This window comes from Pseudochaenichthys georgianus, chromosome 7 (assembly GCF_902827115.2).
Source record: "Pseudochaenichthys georgianus chromosome 7, fPseGeo1.2, whole genome shotgun sequence".
Lineage (NCBI taxonomy): Eukaryota > Metazoa > Chordata > Actinopteri > Perciformes > Channichthyidae > Pseudochaenichthys > Pseudochaenichthys georgianus.
Genome location: NC_047509.1, coordinates 38,824,133 through 38,843,143, shown reverse-complemented (window position 1 = coordinate 38,843,143; position 19,011 = coordinate 38,824,133).

Genomic DNA, 19,011 nt, shown 5'->3' with positions numbered 1-19,011 from the left:
GTGGTGGAGTGACGAACTTTGTTACATTTGCGTGTCGGCACCACGCAAACAACCCCAATGTAAAGTGAATGAGGCTCCATTGTCGTGGTGCACACACGCATTTCTACAACGTGCATTGTGTGTAATGCAACTGTTCATTTTATTAAATTAGTTTGTTTTTAAGGAAGGCCAGAGCTTCAGCTGTGTCAAATAGATTGTTCCCTTTAGTTAACGTTATTTAAAAGATAATGATCATGTCTTGTATTACGAGCGTCCATTCCCATTGGATAACGGAGAATTTTACACCCGGAAGTAAGTAGCCTATTCTCCTTACTGTCGATTGATTTTACAGTGATATCTGCACTACTCATCGACTAAAAAACACCAAATTGTCCTTGTTAATTACACAACATTGATTGGTTTGAATTGTGTGCAATGCTTTTGTATTTTCCCTCTTCGATTCGGAGAAACAAATATTTTTTCGGAGTTTTTGGACGGAGTTTTTGGACGGCAGAAGACACTACACTACCCAGAATCCTCAGCTATCGTTTGGGACTACACCATGAACCCCGTGATCAGTCCTCAAGTTCTTTGATTGGTTGACCTCCAACTGCATTCCATATGAAATAAACGTTTCGTAAAAGAGAAAATCATACTTTATTCAGCAGTGCTTGCTTTACTCTTTGATAGTCATCACATGAATGCATTGTAATAAATGGTTTGGCTGCATTAAATATTACACATCTGTCTTAGTTCTTTATTTATCTACAGAGATCGGGCATCAGAATACACCGGAAACTATTCTTTTACCGTTCTGTTTTAATTTCACAATAAAGTTAGTAGTAATATTTTGTTTTGATATTATTGTTTTTTATTAACTACTAGACGACTGGGTCATGTTAAGACCATCTTTTTTTGGTTGCTATGGGTTTTTTCCATCGCTTTTGTGTTACAAATATCAAAACAATAACAAAATAATATTCGTCGTAAACTAAACCAGAAACAGCAGTATATTTTATTTTGTTAACACTGTAAATTTGACAGCCTTTTAACCCAAACCACCTACTGGTTAAAGCACGTTATTGCACGTTTAGAGTAATTGCAATGCAGGAAGATTGTGTTGCTTTTTAATGACTGTTTAAAATGCCTTTTTCTTAATGTCTTTCATTTTTGTAAAGCACTTTTGAATGCGTTATATTTTATGAAAACATTCAAATATTAAGAGTACATAGTGGGAAAAGTAGAAGGTCAATTATATAAATATAGAATAGAAAATATCAAGAAGATACTCAAATGATATCTAGAGTAAAACAGTTTAGTGCCTGATAGGAGGATGTGCTAACTAATAAGGCTTTATTTAAAGAAATGTGCAGAATACGACAGTGTAATGGTGGAAGTATACACACATTGATAGATGTCTTGTAATGCACTGTTGATGAACCTGTGACCCAAGTTGTTCATTCATTGCATAACTACACTGTTGTGTATATGATATGTCAATAAACCTTAGAAAATCTTGAAATCTTGAAAGGGATGTGCAAAATAGCAATTATATACAGTCTTTAATGAACTATTAGAGAATAACGAGTAATGAATATGCTTTAAACGGATCTGCAGATCAATATTTAGTCTTCTCAAGCACCAACTATCAAATATCTCGCCTGATTGTTGGCACTTGACAATCACCTTCACTGAATTTCATTCAGGTGTAACTAAAGTCTGATTTAAGGGTTGTTTATATTTCACATCATTAATCCAAATCTGTAAAGTAACTAAAATAAATGTAGTGGATTAAAAATACCAGGTTAACCTTAAAGAAAGCCCTCAGGATTATAAAAGACCACCATCACCCCAGCCACAAACGGTTCTGTCTGCTGCAGTCTGGCAGGCGGTACCACAGCATTCGGACTAAAACCACCAGACACAGAGACAGCTTCATCCCACAGGCCAGAAGACTATTAAACACCTGAATTTAGAAATAATATTCATCTGGCTGCTACTTAGAAATTATGTATCTAATATATCATATTCCAATCACTTGTATATAGACTCTTATTGCACTATTTCACTATTTTTTCTGTGCATCTGTTTTATTGCGTAGCACTGTTGGAGGAGCCTGTGACCTAAGGGGGGGAGGGGGGTAGGACACGTTCGATTCCTGTTTTGAATAGTGTGCCGTCGATGGGTTTCATTCCATTTCAAAGTCCTTTTGGACGCTCTGTGTAAACGTCGCGCATCCAATCACAGAGGTTGAGGACTGATCACGGGGTTTGTCAAGCTAAGCACATGGTGTAGTTCCAAACGATAGCTGAGGATTCTGGGTAGTGTAGTGTCTTCTGCCGTCCAAAAACTCCGAAAATATATTTGTTTCTCCGAATCGAAGGGGGAAAATACAAAAGCATTGTACACAATTCAAACCAATCAATGTTGTGTAATTAACAAGGACAATTTGGTGTTTTTTAGTCGATGAGTAGTGCAGATATCACTGTAAAACCAATCGACAGTAAGGAGAATAGGCTACTTACTTCCGGGTGTAAAATTCTCCGTTATCCAATGGGAATGGACGCTCGTAATACAATACAGGGGACATGATCATTATCTTTTAAATAACGTTAACTGAAGGGAACAATCTATTTGACACAGCTGAAGCTCTGGCCTTCCTTAAAAACAAACTAATTTAATAAAATTAACAGTTGCATTACACACAATGCACGTTGTAGAAATGCGTGTGTGCACCACGACAAAGGAGCCTCATTCACTTTACATTGGGGTTGTTTGCGTGGTGCCGACACGCAAATGTAACAAAGTTCGTCACTCCACCACGCATTGTGGTGTTAAGGAGTCGTGGTGGAGTCACGCATTCTGGTGAGATCAGGTTGTGCGTACCAGTTATGTGTTACCTGGGCCCTTTCTCATTTCTTGAACTCCCCTCCTCGACTCCTATCCTCGAGACTTAGTCCCGCCTACAGGAGATGCGAGCCGAGGAGCCGAGGAGAGGAACCGAGGAGAGAGGAGGGGAAGCAGCAGGCGGTTAGAGAAATGAAAACTCCTCTCCTCTGAGCGGTCATTTTAAAGAGACGGCCATTAATGATGACAGGAGGTACAGCAGCCCTCTGTCTGATGGACAGATGTGTTCATGACGACTTATATATTTACTTTGATTCATTCACAGTGCGGTATAATGAGACAATAACAGGCTACAGATGCGGACACACACACATACACACACAGACACATGGACACACACCCACACACACACACACACACACACACACACACACACACACACACACACACACACACACACACACACACACACACACACACACACACACACACACACACACACACACACACACACACACACACACACACACACACACACACACACACACATATATATATATTAACGCATGTGCAGAATGGCCCGCCCCATACGTGCCACCAGTGGCAGCGCCAGGGTATGGCTGGGGTAGGCTACACCCATACCAAGAAATGGCTTAGCCCCACCATGAAAAATGATGTTAAAGTAAGCAAAATAAAGTCTGCCAACTCGCGCGGAGTAAATTGCACAGACAGCAGTTAGTAAGATTGGTTTCAGTAGCCACGGTTTTGAAAACTTTTGTCACGTAGTGATCGTCTTCTCAATAGAACATCTTTGATAACGGCGTGGTGTTGTTGCAGGAAGTCCCGACGGAGAATACTCTTGCTGTAGTACAGGGCAGAGCCATATAATAGTAATAATATGGCTCTGGTACAGGGGTGCACATAACTGGTACGCAGGTTATGTGCGTAATCTGAAATGCGTACCGTCACTTGTGTCACAAAGCGCATTTGCGTACCAACGTACTTGTGAAGCTTTTCCAGAAGGCGGTTAGATCACCGGACGACAGAGTCGGTCTCCGTGTGCACAGACAGGGCTGCTGTTAACGTCGGTCTGTACAACGGAACTGTGCCAAAACTACGCCAACCGGCTGCGGAGGGAGACTCCCCCCATCACTGGAGAACTGCGCTAAAACAGCTGATCACAACGTTCACACTCTGTGGTCACGAAGTACTCCACTAGCGCGCCCCCCCCCCCTCTGTCGACTTTCCTGAAGTACTCCCCCGTTGATAGAAATCAACACGTAATGAATTAAGACCCCACGGTTTCATGATTGATAGGTGTGTGGGTTGTCTTTCATTTTGACATGCAGAAAAATGTTATAATAAACATACATGTTAAATGGATATATCCGCCTGCTTTCAATTATCTTTCCATTCCCACAACAATATACATAAATAAATGGCATATTTTGGACATAGTTCGAATGGTGATTAATCATGATTAATTAATTTTTAAGCTGTGATTAATCTGATTAAAAATGTTAATCGTTTGACAGCCCTAATATATATATATATATATTTATATAAATATATACAATTTCAGAATCAAACAGAGCACTCTCATAATAACGTAACACTATCAGAGACTGGATATATCCCCTCCTCTCTGGTCGCTACAATGAGGAAAATAAATTATGGGCCAAAAGTTGTATTTACAAGTATGAAAAGTAAGCAGAGGACACCAAACCAACTGAGACCTGTCTGTCCGCTGCATCTACACACACACTGTAGCCTACCACACACACGCACCTACAGCTAACAGCCTAACAGCCGTTGTGTATTTTATTATGTGAAGCACTAGATGGTTTTAGACAAATATGGACTCTTTGTTTGTAGATATCTACTAAACTACAGCAAATAAAGAGAGTAGGCCTGTTATACTGAGTGATATATTATACACACTGCTCTGCTTTCTGCACGGACCTCACAGCTGTTCTCACTGGAAACATCGCGTCGCGATGAGAGCAGTTAATACAATAATATCCAGGGGATGCATGCAGAGCTGTCATTGGCTGACATAAGTCCGGCCGCGCCACGGCTCTTTGAAACATCTCTGTTGCCGGAAATGGATCCACGAAGGAGCCGTAGAGGACCAGGACCCATCAGTGTATCCTCGGTTAGAGCTCCTCCAGAGAGCCTCCTCGGTCCTCGAAGTGCATTTTGAGAAATGAGATGTCCTTCAACATGGCGCAGCGAAATTCATTTCCGGGTCACTACCGGAGGACCGAAGAGTCGAGGAGTCGAGGAGTCAAGGAGGGGGATTTGATGAAATGAGAAAGGGCCCTGTACTACAGCACAAGTATTCTCCGTCGGGACTTCCTGCAACAACACCTGGCCAGAAGACATTATCAAAGATGTTCTATTGAGAAGACGATCACTACGTGACAAAAGTTTTCAAAACCGTTTCTGGTCTTCGGTATTTCCAGACAAGTGTCTACTGAAATCAATCTTACTAACTGCTGTCTGTGCAATTGTCGGCGCGAGTTGGCGGACTTTATTTTGCTTACTTTAAAGGTCACATGTCATGGCCATTTCCACTGATCATAATTCCATTGTTGAGATATACTAGAATAGATTTACATTGTTCAATGTTCCAAAATCATATTGGTTTTTCATACAGCATCTCTGTATAGTATGTGTATTCAGCAGTATTCACTCTCCACCAAACGGCTCGTTGCAGCTCTTGCCCCCCCCTCCCTGTGAGCCCAGTGTGCTCCGATTGGTCGGGACCAGTCGGGACGTTGTGAATCGCGCTGAGCTCCGTGGAGGTGTGATTTCCTTGTTTAGTATACAAAGCGAAACACAGCCAAACTCACCCTGAGCACACACAAAGTCACAGCCGAAGTAAAAACAATAAGTGTGGCTTGATATTGAGTAAGAAAAAGGTTGATAAACGCTGTGAGAATGGGTCTGCAGAGAGTGTGTGAGGAAGTCCGTGAATTGGTCAATATGGATCAATCAGCGGGGGCTTAACGTAACGGTTCCGCGGACGTAACGTAACGGCTCCACGGATTGGTCCATTTCGTTCCGGGGACGACATGACATCATGATGTACCCGGAAGAATCAAATGGACAGTGACGTATCTCCAACGAGGCGTTTTGGGGAGGTATTTTCTGTGTTAGAGTTTACTCGCTACATGGTGTACTTTGAGGGTTTTGACTCTGCACACCATTTATTCATAAAAAACCTTCATAACACACACTCACAGAAATGAATCATGGTAGAGTTTTTTAAATGTATTGAAATTAATTATAATCTGTATAATTCCTGTCAATTCTAAAATATATTGAAAGTAATTACTTAGAGGTTAAACAATAGCAGGACACTCACAGAAATGAATCATGGTAGAGTTTATTTTTAAGCATATCAATCTATTTGATTTTATTCAAATACTCATATTTTTTAAATGTATTTAAATTAATAATAATCTGTATAATTCTGTAAATTCTAAAATATATTAAATGTAATTACTTAATACATATTAACATGGTTTAAATAATCAAAGCTGTGAAACAAACAAGATTAGATCCAATAAGCGAGCTTAAAACCATAGCTGAGGATCTTGTCCGCTCGAAATGCCTACGTCTGTTTCCGGTTATTTTTATTTTGAAATTCAGTTCCTGACGGACGCCAAAAAAGCCCGAGATTATGGAATTAAACCAATAAATAAAAGCAAGGATAATTGTGTGTTATTGGTGAGTAAATAACAGTGTGTTATTTTGAAAAGAATAACAAATTAGAAGGAAAGAAATATTTAAAAATACAGATTTCAGTATCCTGAGGCTCTGAGCCCCATTTATTTTCCTCACAGACGGCAACAAAAGTCCGAAATTATACGATTTAAAATGAAAGCAATAATTGTGGCTTGATATTGAGTAAGAACATGTTTTTATGAACCACACAGCTTCCGGTCTTCCACGACCCGACCGGAGAAAAAGACGTGCTGCAGCCTGCAGGCACGAAACACATTACCAGTAGAAATACATTGCTTTTAAAATCGTGCTGTGCAACACGAAAAAAAAGGGGCAAATCGTGTTGGTGAACACGAATAAATAGATTAAAAATCGTGTTGGTGAACACGAAATGCCTGAGACTGTGTTGGTCCACCAGCCAGTCCACCAGTCAGCCCGCCAGTCAGCCAGCAGCAGTCAGCCAGGAGGAGAATGCTGAGGTCCGGGGCAAAACACGGGGGAGGGGGAGGGAGATGTCCCCGTTTGAACGAAGTCTGCTGTCTGCTGTCAGCAATTACTCAGCAATTGCCCAGCCAACCCCACCAGTGGTGGAGGAGGACGAGGACTTGCAGTTTTTCAAGAGCCTCTTGCCCACCATGAGGCTGATGACAAGGGCACAGAGGGCAAGAGTCCGCCTCGGGGTACACCAGCTAATTTTTGACGTGGACCAGCAGGACAATTTATAATTTAATAATTTGTTCACACATACTGATCCACATTACATTTTTGTACACTCATCACACACACTTCACTCATCAAACACACTTCACTCACAACATTACCGAATAAAACATGATTTCAAGTATGTTATGGCTATACTGTGTCTTCACTTGTTCATGTGGTTTGTCAGTTGCAACATACCAGAAGCTTCATGTATGTCGGTATATATAATGTGCTTTCTTCTGTAATTGTTCATGTGAAAACCTATTGAAATTATGAGTGGTTTATCAGTAAAAACAGGGCTGAAAGAAAAAGGTTGTTAGTCATATCATAATATAATAATATCAATTCAAGAAACATGTTTATTAGGAATGTTTGATTTTAAAATGACTCATTTGGAATATTTGCTCTACCCTCCTGTTACATTCAGGGTCAAATTGACCCGTTTGAAAGTTTGAAAATCTACGAAAAATACCCCCCCCCTACATGTCTATATCACAGAGATGGTATTCGGGTCAATCTGACCCGGCAGTGAAAGTGGAGGCTAAAAGGGGTCAGAAATACACACACACACACACACACACACACACACACACACACACACACACACACACACACACACACACACACACACACACACACACACACACACACACACACACACACACACACACACACACACACACACACACACACACACACACACACACACACACACACCAGTGAAAGTGGAGGCTAAAAGGGGTCAGAAATACACACACACACACACACACACACACACACACACACACACACGGGAAAGTGGAGGCTAGAAGGGGTCAGAGGGTTCAAATGCGATATACAGTATATATATATATATCGTAATTTTCTACACACAAAAAGACAGAGAGACAGACAGATATACACAAATACACACCGCACCTGTTACTGGAAGTGGGGGTCAGAGGGTTCAAGTCTCAAATGTGTAATGGGTAAGCTCCTCCCACACTGGGATACATTATACTCTGCACTTAATGTACAGTATACTCACAATACTATCAGACAAAATGAGCAATGCAAGCGAAGAGAGGACAGCCCAAGGATGAAGACTACCTTGAGGTAAACGATGAAGATTCTGATTATGATCAATCAAATGAGGAAACTGATATGCGCCCAGATGCAACATTCATGTCCAGAAATGGTGAAATTCAGTGGTCCTCATCACCTAATGGACGCCAGGCAACACTATCGGCAGCAAACATAATGAAGGCAGTGCCAGGGCCCACCAGGATGGCAGTCTCTCGTGTCACAGTCATCAAGTCTGCTTTTGAGCTGGTAATTTCAAACACAGTGCTGAAGATCGTTCTGGATATGACCAATCTGGAAGGGAGACGTGTATATGGGGAGGAGTGGAAGGAGCTGGATGAAATGCATTTACATGCGTGTTTGGGTCTCCTCATCCTGGCTGGGGTCTACAAATCCAAGGATGAATCGACAGCCAGCCTGTGGGACGCAGACACAGGCAGGAATATATTTCGAGCCACAATGTCTCTGGGGACTTTCCACATTTTCTCAAGAGTGATCCGATTTGATAATCGTGACACAAGAGCTGGCAGACGTGAGAGAGACAAGCTGGCAGCTATCAGGACAATGTGGGACAAGTGGGTAGAGCGGCTTCCACTTCTCTACAACCCAGGACCTAATGTCACAGTGGATGAAAGGCTGGTGACATTCAGAGGTCGTTGCCTTCGAAACCGGCAAAATATGGCTTGAAAATATGGGCAGCATGTGATGCAAACTCCAGCTATGCACTAAACCTGCAGGTTTACACTGGAAAGCCAGTTGGAGGAGCCCCAGAGCGGAATCAGGGCATGAGGGTTGTCCTCGACATGGCACAGGGTCTCAGGGGTCACAACATAACTTGTGACAATTTCTTCACGTCCTACAACCTGGGTCAGGAGCTCCTGAAGAGAAAGCTAACAATGGTTGGAACTGTACGAAAGAACAGAATGTAACTCCCTGCCGAAATGCTGGTGATCAAGAACAGGGTCCCTCAATCCTCCAAGTTTGTGTTCACACACACACACACACACACACACACACACACACACACACACACACACACACACACACACACACACACACACACACACACACTCTTAATTGCTGTTACAATAAAATACTTTCAATACAAATCCTTATGACTCATTTGGCTTGATTCTAAGTGAACGGGTCAATTTGACCCTGAACAGAAGAGGTGTCTCGTCTCTATTCATCAACATCAACCAATTGTAAAACAAGTTGGAACATTTTAAAATTAATTTAAAACATGTTATGTTATGCAAAACTAATGTATTTTATATCAAGGCTTTTCCAATGTAAAAAAGAAAATAGAAAACTGTGTTTGAATGTATATTTTTGGGGGAAACGAGTGACTTATTCTAATGGGATCATGATCTGTGAGGGGTGAATAACACAATTGCACTAAATATTGATTTAATTGATAGTAATAAAAGGTACAAACTATGTAAAAAAAAATTTGACCCACGAATATTATTGCTGTTACAAAAAACGAATATAACAGGAGGGTTGAAGAAAATGGGCCTAACCCTAACCCACACACACCACAGACACACACATCACACAGACACACACACCACAGACACACCAACATACCACAGACACACACCACAGACACACACACACCACAGACACACACATCACAGACACACCACAGACACACACATCACAGACACACACACACCACAGACACACACCCCACACACACACCACAGACATCACAGACACACACACACACACCACAGGCACACACATCACAGACACACATTCACCACAGACACACACATCACACAGACACACCAACATACCACAGACACACACCACAGACACACACATCACAGACACACACACACACCACATACACACACACACACACCACAGACACACACATCACAGACACACACACCACAGACACACTAACATACCACAGACACACACACACCACAGACACTCACACCACACACACACCACAGACATTACAGACATACACACACACCACAGGCACACACATCACAGACACACACACACACACACACACACACACACACACTACAGACGCACACATCACACAGACACACACACCACAGACACACCAACATACCACAGACACACACCACAGACACACACACACCACAGACACACACATCACAGACACACATACACCACAGCGGGCGGGAGATTCCTGATTGGTTGTTGGTCGCCTTGGGTGCGAGAAATCGCCAAGCCTCAGACACGCCCAGCTTCAAGATTTGTTGATGCCTGTAGTGTAGACAGGCCGTTAGTCCTACTACGTGTTGTGTACCGGCGCTCGCTAGCTAACGTTAGCTAGCGATTCACTAAACGTGTTGCTCTATGCTGAGTAGGAAAATAATCAATGATTGACGAATTTAAATGCATTTCATTCAAAGCTTTTCGGGTAGGGGTGCATTTTTTTACACACTTTTTTAGATTTAGACAAAAAGTCTAAAGTTTTACATATCTGTGAATATCTCCGAAACAGTTTATTATAGAGAGATGTGTTTTTGTGTTTGTCCGTTTGTTTACATAGAAATGTTTGAATCTAACTTGTGTCAGTGCATCAATTTTCTATATATACATTTATTTTTTTGAACTTCTGGAATGCACTTTTTCAGTTTGTAAACCTCGTTGCATCAGTTCAAGTGGCCTTTTTTTTTTGGCGCTGAGAAGCGGAGCCATTTTCCTTTCGGCACCCATGTTGACCGATTATGTCGTTCGTTAAATGTATTAAAGACATGGCGTTTAGGACAAAACCAAAATAGAGCCCATTGTGTTTAAATTGTGAAGCAATTTGTGATCCTGGTCCGTTAAAGGTGCTGATAAAATATAATTCTTCTCCTCAGCCGAGCTGGACACCCCGAGGTTGCCATCAACTCTCTGAAAAACAAGCGAAGTGGCCAGCAGCCAACATGAGGAAGCCCAGGAAGGGAGATATACATTTCTGTCCAAACATCCCTAGTGGTGAAACAAGAGACGGGTTGGAGGTGGAAAGGGTGGCTCTACTGACTGAGGTATAATGTGAAATACATTGTATCTTACCTATCCATGATTACACTATGTTCACGGCATGGCCAGTATGTACATGATCACAGCTTTTCACCCGTCATGTTTTTTGCACTATACTTCCTGTCCAGCTCAGCTCAAGCAGCCCAACAGTTCATTTTGCACAGCACTGGACACTTCAGCTGTTTTCTGGTTACTTTGCACAGTTCATTTTTCTTTAACTATTACACTCAGTTTGTATAATATTCTTATTCCCTAATCATATTGTCTAGCATCTAGCTTAGCGTTTCCCTTTCTGTTATCTGTTTCTCAATTGTATTGTGTGTACCCTTGCGCAGTGTGCGAACTATACCACGGTCTCCGGGGGAGCCGGGATTTTTTTTTTTTTGCGGGGGGGGGGGGGGGGGTAAATGCTGATCCGTGCATTAATAGCAACAGCACAGACATAGGCCTATTATAAAGAGAAAATCTGTTGCACACGGGGTGGTGCCACAGGTCTACATTTACATGAAACGTCCCGATGGATCATGTAAATGTCAACAGATTTCCCGAGCATGTATGGGCTACGCAAACTTCAATCAACTTGATAATAAATAATCCACGGACCACCAATGTAACGTTTGACTGTTTAATTAATTAATTAATCAACTTAAAATGACTCAAATGTGATCCACTCACTCCACTGTTGGCTGGTCCAGCCAGCCGGCGGCCACGGGACCACCGCAGCAACTTCGCCCCCCATCTCGAGCAGCAGGCAAGGAGGAAGAGGAAGAACAGGTGGGGTGGTCATCAGCAGCAGCATCATCATCTTCTTCCACATCTCCTTCGACCTCTACTATGGTAGTTGTAGTCATCAAGTTAGCTTCTCTTGGCTCGTCTTCTTGTGTCTCTTCAGCCCCCAAGTTAACGTTAGCTGTCAAGTTAGCACTAGCACTGACGTTAGCTCCCTCCTCTCTCGGTTCTGTTGTAGCAGCAGTCACAACGTACGATGTGCTACCACCAGCTACATTCGGTTGGTCTTCTTGATCAGGTTGTTTAGCCGTCTTTTTAAAGAAATTGCCTAAGTTGTTTTTTTCTTTTCGACATGTCAGCAGCAGCAACAATGCCTGGTAAACATGCAGTGCTAACTAAACGAGCTTGTGAGTGAGTGGGTAGTGGGTGGAGCTGCGGGCAGCGTGCAAGCAGGCGACACTTTTTTCATGAATCATAAACTCTAAATATAATTTTATTTCACTTATTTTACACCTTTGAAAAAAAAACATGCCCAAAATGGAATTTATTTGGTCATCATATCAGTATTTTAGAGAGCTCCCCCCAAATTTCACAAACCATGTTCCCAGGGGAGCTCATGTCACCACTAGGGGAGCTATAGCTCCCCCTGCTCCCCTCCAGTTCGCACCCTGCCCTTGCGGAGAGTTTCTAACCAAATCTCGTTTTACAAGAATCTGTACTGTATAATGACAATGAAGTTTCATTCCATTTCAGGTAAAAAAGAAAAAAAAGGACGAGGCCGTGATTAAGGAGAAGATGCAGCGTACCTTCTCGCTTAGGAGACAGGAGATTCTCCAGGAGCCAAAGATTCCAGAGTTCCTAAACAAATGGCCAGCACTATTTGACGTCAGTGAGGTAAGCGTGAATCTGAAGTTTAGTAACTCATGTATTCAATGTCACACATCTGGTAAATGGTCTGCACTTAAATAGCGCTTTTGTGCACCCAACTGTGCAGTGTGCTAGCCTTGCTCAAGGACACTTTGACATGACAGTCAGAGCCGGGATTCAAACCACTGACCTTTGGTCTATGAATAACCCCTCTACCAACTGAGCTACAACTGCCCCTGTTTAAGTCTGTATCCTGTCTGTGTTGTCTTTTACAGATCAACTTGGAGTTTATGCGGCTGTACCTCTGACCTCCAAATTCCTTGGAGAACTGGATCGCCTGACCGACGACCTGATCAGAGTTTTCCATACCAAAGGTGGAGCTGCAGGAAGAAAGATCAGAGCCGTGATGGCAAAGACGGATAATGTAAGTATTTTTTGGTCTAACCTAATACACATATGGTTTGTTTGACTCAGCCATATGGGAAAGCTCCTTTTGTTAACGGTTTGGAAAAGGATAGGCACTTTCAAAATGACTGTGTAGTGAACGGGCTCAGACCTGCGTGAGTTTTAACTGAGTGGGGTGAAACCAGGTGAGTTCAGGATGGTCAAGGAGGGAAATGTCAGTGGCTTGGCTGGCCTCAGCACATGCATCTCTGACACTGACCAGCATGGAATCATGTAATGTTTGTTTCAGAGTGAAGACATCAACGTGAGGCGTGATTGTGTGCTGAGCTGTCTGAGCATCTACCTCAATGAAGACCTGGACACGCTAGTCAAAGAATATGTGGTAAGTTTGTCATCCTTCTGTCCTTTGTGCCAGATGTAATTAATTTCCCTCCAGGTGTGCCTGATAACATGTGGCGTTCATGAGAATGGGATGGACATTAGGTCACACTGACCTTGAACACCAATAGTTCGTCATTGAGTCCAATGGGTTGTTTGTTTTGAGTAAGAAATTCCCTGAAGGCAATGGTGGTACTGCTGTTACTTGTAGGAAGTAAATCCACATGGTCCGGAGGAGCTTGAAGTTAAGGGTCGGGTCCTGGCACCTAAGCGCCTCCAATATGCCAGTGACGACAATTCTGCCCCAAACAGGAAGGTGAGAACACAGAAACTTGATAGTTCTCATAAAGCAGCAGTTATGTAATTGACACCTGTTTTGGAAATGTTATTTAGTAAGAAAGGCCTTTCAGATTATGTCAGGTCGGTTTTGATTCTTGATTCTGATCAGCTTGATTCTTGTGTGTGTGTGTGTGTGTGTGTGTGTGTGTGTGTGTGTGTGTGTGTGTGTGTGTGTGTGTGTGTGTGTGTGTGTGTGTGTGTGTGTGTGTGTGTGTGTGTGTGTGTGTGTGTGTGTGTGTGTGTGTGTGTGTGTGTGTGTGTGTGTGTGTGTGTGTGTGTGTGTGTGTGTGTGTGTGTGTGTGTGTGTGTGTGTGTGTGTGTGTGTGTGTGTGTGTGTGTGTGTGTGCCACTAGGATGCATGTTGTGGACTGTCTGCTTATGAACGACAACATCAGAGAGAGGGAAGCCTTCTTGTCTTCCTTGAAGTTATTGCCAGCAAGTGGACATGTTGACTGGAACTCTAACCAACACAAGACTGATCAACTGGTCTCTCTCTCCCTCTCTATCCTATCACACTTTGTCTGTCTCACCCAACTCTCTCCTTTCTGTCTCTCTCCCTCCCTCTTTCTGTGTCTGGCCATCTCCCTCTTCTCTCTGTCTCTCCGTCCTGCTTTTTCTCTCTTCCTCTAGATCTTCTCCTTCTGTGTCTGTCTGTGTCTCTCTCTCTTGCTCTCACACATATAGCTGTATTGTGTGTTACCTCCTACCACAGTGTAACTTCACTCATACATAAAGCATAGGATTTTAAAAAGGTGTAAAAGTAGGGCTAAATGTTACAAAGTTTACAAAGATAATGCCATTCCTGTCTTCCTCCTTTACCATACCTTGTAGTGTATTTAGGGCTGATATCCATGGAGAGAAATAATGGGATAATTACTGTTTTTCTCTGTCAAAAGGCAGCTGAGGATCTGAGGCAGTCAGTAAAGCCAAAGCCGGATGTCAAGAGGTAAGTCATAAAACAGTGTAGTAGTAAGGATACTTTGTTTTGTTTTGGCTGTTGGGACTGATTCTATTTAGTAGAAGGGGGCATTTCCAAGGGTTGATGGGTTAGGGGAGAGAAGGTCAGGATAGGGAAAGGTTAGCTCCTTCTATTTCCTAACAGGAAACAGAATTAGGTTAGGAGAGAGGGAGGACAGCACAAGAGAGGTTTGGAGAGGGTTGGATAGGAGGGAGGAGTAAACCTTACCCTATGAGAGGAGATTAGGAGAGAGGAGGTGAGAAGAGATGGCGGAGGGTAGGAGTGAGGGAGCAGGGGGTGGACAGAAGAGGTTTGCCTCTTTCCTACTGTCCTTTCTCCCCTACATTGTATCAAAGAACAGTTTCTTATTGGGCTCTTTCAGATATTGATTACTGATGAGAATGTTTTCATTTACTTCACAGATCTCTGAATAAAATGGGTTCCTGGTCCTGTATTTTTTCTTTTTTTACATTTTAAGTTGGGATGTTTTGTTGACTCAATTGTTATTGTGGCAGGTCAAAGGCTTCATTGGATACAGTGCAGTCTCTTCTGTCTCCTTACATCTTAAAGAAGCTCGGAACCTTACCCTCAGAGGAGGACTAACCTATGAACATGTAAGGTACTGTCTTATGTTTCATGTGCACCATTACAAATTCACTAAATTAAAGGATTAAGAGTATTACTTTTAAGCAATGAGACACATGCTGTTCTTTATGGCACGTACCCACAAACATGGTAAAAAATGGTATCCAGATTCTTTAATTCGTACGGAGCCCCTAAAGGGACATGGAAAAAAAAAAAAAAAGAGAGACAAAAAAAAATAAAGTCAGGATAACGGATGCGTTTCTCGTGCGCACGAGAAACGCATCCGTTATCCTGACTTTATTTTTTTTTGAGAAAGTTACCGATGCACCAAGGAGGAAGTGGAACACGAGACAACCATTTCATTGCAGACTTTTATGTTTACGTGGGGAAATGACAGTGCATACATTATTTGAGATATATTTTGAAGTCAGACTTAATTGTATGGACATTTCGGCCAGGGGTGTAGAGCTATTGGTTTAAGCACCGGATTGGCAAAAAACAGGAGAGTCTGTAAACCAGTCTGCTTTATTGATCTATGAATTATGTCCGTGACTCTCAGAGTACCTGCTGCCCCGCAGCTATCACACACACACACACACACACACACACACACACACACACACACACACACACACACACACACACACACACACACACACACACACACACACACACACACACACACACACACACACACACACACACACACACACACATATACACGCCGGTACCGAAGTGGGCCGCCCGTTGACAGTTTACGTGGGCTGGGCTGGGTGCGAGTACCGGGCTGATTTTTAGTCCCAGTCCGCCCATAGCTGTTCAATGAAGGTAAACACAGTGTAGGCGGTGCGTAAAAGCTCTTTGAGCGCTGGTGCTGCTCTTCTCTGAGTTACACGTCCCGCTGCCTCCTGGAGTGACCACACACCCCTGGCCGAAATGTCCTTAAAGTGAAGTCTAAGTACGATATATATCTCAAATAATGTATGCACTGTCATTTCCCCACGTAAACATAACAGTCTGCAATGACATGGTTGTCTCGTGTTCCACTTCCTCCTTGGTGCATCGGTAACTTTCTCAAAAAAAAATAAAGTCTCCGTGCGCACGAGATACTAACCCGTTATCCTGACTTTTTTTTTTCTCCCTCTGTTTTTTTTTTTTTTTTTCATGTCCCTTTAGGGGCTCCGTAAATTCGACCCTCATATCGTATCATATTTAAATAGTTGATGATCATTGAATGTACAACTCCATTTATACATAATGTAACTTTTTGACTTTTTGTTTTCCAGGCTTTTAGGGAGTCAAAGATCTTGAGGTCATTGTGACCTTGAACTTGTGTCCATCTCATTTTCATGAACGCTATATCTACAGTGCCTTAAGGGAATGTCTTCAAATTAACACGCACTTGGCCTCAATGATAAGCTGCTTAGAATTTGGTGGTCAAGGTTAGAGTGACACAGCTCATTGTTCTCTGTTCCCTCCATCTTTCAGGACATCGAATGCCGTGAGGCCGAGGCAGACGTCGCAGGGACGACCATGGGAATCTACACCGTTCGAGCTGAGAGTGATGATCCTGATGGTCCTGGTGGACGCTTTGCAGATGTCTGTGTGGTCCTGAAAGGGGTCGAAGTTCTCCACAACCTCCAGAGTATCAACCATGCATGCATGATGCTTTATAGGTTGATCTACGCACTTAATCTAAGCTATCCAAAAAGCTTGAAGAATACATTCGAAGTTTACCAGAAGATCCTGATGGACCTGGAATCGTCCAAGCTTTCCCCCAAAGTACAAGCACTGAAACTCAAATTGCTCAGGTGATTCACACATATCGAACACACAGAAAGCTAGAAACGGCAGGTGCTCAACACTTTGTTTAACCTTCCTAACTGGCCTCTGTTCTATTAAAGTTATCATTTTACATGTTCCATCTACAGCAGTGACTTGGTTGAAGAGCTACACAACCTTCTGAGTACTGTGTCTGTGTGAATAGAAGAGGTTTGCTTTAATGTTAATACATTTGTTGAATCAACAAGGTGGTCTGATTGTATGAATCATTGAGATATTGTTAAAGATTAATTGGATATTAATCACAAAAATACATACATCTAATGCATTTTGATTGAATTTAAGCTTAATTGTTATGTATTTCAAACACATACACATTATTCATCTTGAATAGGTAACCTAATTACTATGTAATTCAAAGAAATATACTTAATGTATTCTGAATACATAATCTGATTAATATGCATTTAAATTCAATAAATTATATTAATACTGAATACATAAACCTGGTGAATATGCATTTCAAATGAATAGGTTTTATTACACTGATGCATATGCATCATGTAAAGTTTATTAGTTAGGTTTATGTTCAAAATATTAAAAAAATTAAATAGAACTTTGTCATGTAATTATTTTACATAAATCTTAAAAGTTAGTATTTTTGTGAGTGCACAAGGGGACGGGTAATAACCGGAAAAGCATGACATGGGACCTTTAACATCATTTTTCATGGTGGGGCTAAGCCAATTCTTGGTATGGGTGTAGCCTACCCCAGCCATACCCTGGCGCTGCCACTGGTGGGATGTATGGGGCGGGCCATTCTGCACATGCGTTAAATGCGTTAAATATTTTTTTTTAAATATCGCCGTTAACGCGATAATTTTGACAACATTAATAATAATGTGAATTGATTACATTTGATACCTTTCTGAGCACTTCACAGTATTAGGGGGCAACACACTCTCACTCCATAATCGTCCAGGAGCGACGTTTGGTCAGTGTCCGTGGCGTGCAGTTGTGACGCTCCTAGGCTCCTTCAGCTTCATAAAGGGACGCAAATAGCTTTCAACTGATTGCAATGTATTCTCATCTGCGTCTGGATTTGACGCTCATGGAAGCACGGTATTCGTTTGTGCCAGCTGCCCTTAAAGGCAATGTGAGCGTCCATTCTCATTGGATAAAGGAGAATTGTACACCCGGAAGTAAGTATTCCCCTTACTGTCGATTGATTTTACAGTGATATCAGTGATACCAGATTATCCTTGTTAATTACACAACATTGATTGGTTTAAATTGTGTGCAATGCTTTTGTATTTTCCCCCTTCGATTCGGAGAAACACGTTTTTTTTCGGAGTAAAGGATGGCAGAAGACACTACACTACCCAGAATCCCCAGCTATCGTTTGGACTACACCATTCATTCCAATGGCTGGCGTCTATGTCACGTGATCTTCAAATTTCTCCCTGCAGACAAAGAAAACATGGCCGAACTTCGTTTTATTCTCGGTGGAAAATGCCTATTTTAAAGTTAGTTTGGCCATTAAAATGCGTTTTGATGTAATTTAATGCGAGAAATATGAGTTGTTATTTCAGATTATGTGTGCAGTGGATGTACATGATCTTTAGTTT